Source organism: Mycetomoellerius zeteki, unplaced genomic scaffold (genome assembly GCF_001594055.1).
Source record: "Mycetomoellerius zeteki isolate Tzet28-1 unplaced genomic scaffold, Tzet1.0 scaffold706, whole genome shotgun sequence".
Lineage (NCBI taxonomy): Eukaryota > Metazoa > Arthropoda > Insecta > Hymenoptera > Formicidae > Mycetomoellerius > Mycetomoellerius zeteki.
The window spans coordinates 165,702-166,105 of NW_017257727.1; positions in this window are offsets into that span (position 1 = coordinate 165,702).

Genomic DNA, 404 nt, shown 5'->3' on the forward strand with positions numbered 1-404 from the left:
TTCTACATTAGTCGCATCGCAGCGTCGCAAGCGTTGCGGTCCAATCAACATCAAGTTAGCTCGATTCTGATTGGATCATAACGCTTGCGACATTGCGATGCGACTAATGTAGAACTAGCTTAATGGCCGCAGCACAGACTCTTGCATAACGCATAATGCATAATGCATAAGCGAATCAACTAATCAGAATCTTTCCTTTCCTCCCATTCCATGGAAAAGAAGAATTTCGATTGGTCAATTCTCTTATGCACTATGCATAACGCATAAAGCATAGTGCATAAGCGAATCAACTAATCAGAATCTTTCCTTTCCTCCCATTCCATGGAAAAGAAGAATTTCGATTGGTCGATTCCCTTATGCACTATGCATAATGCGTTATGCAAGAGTCTGTGCTGCGGCCTTAA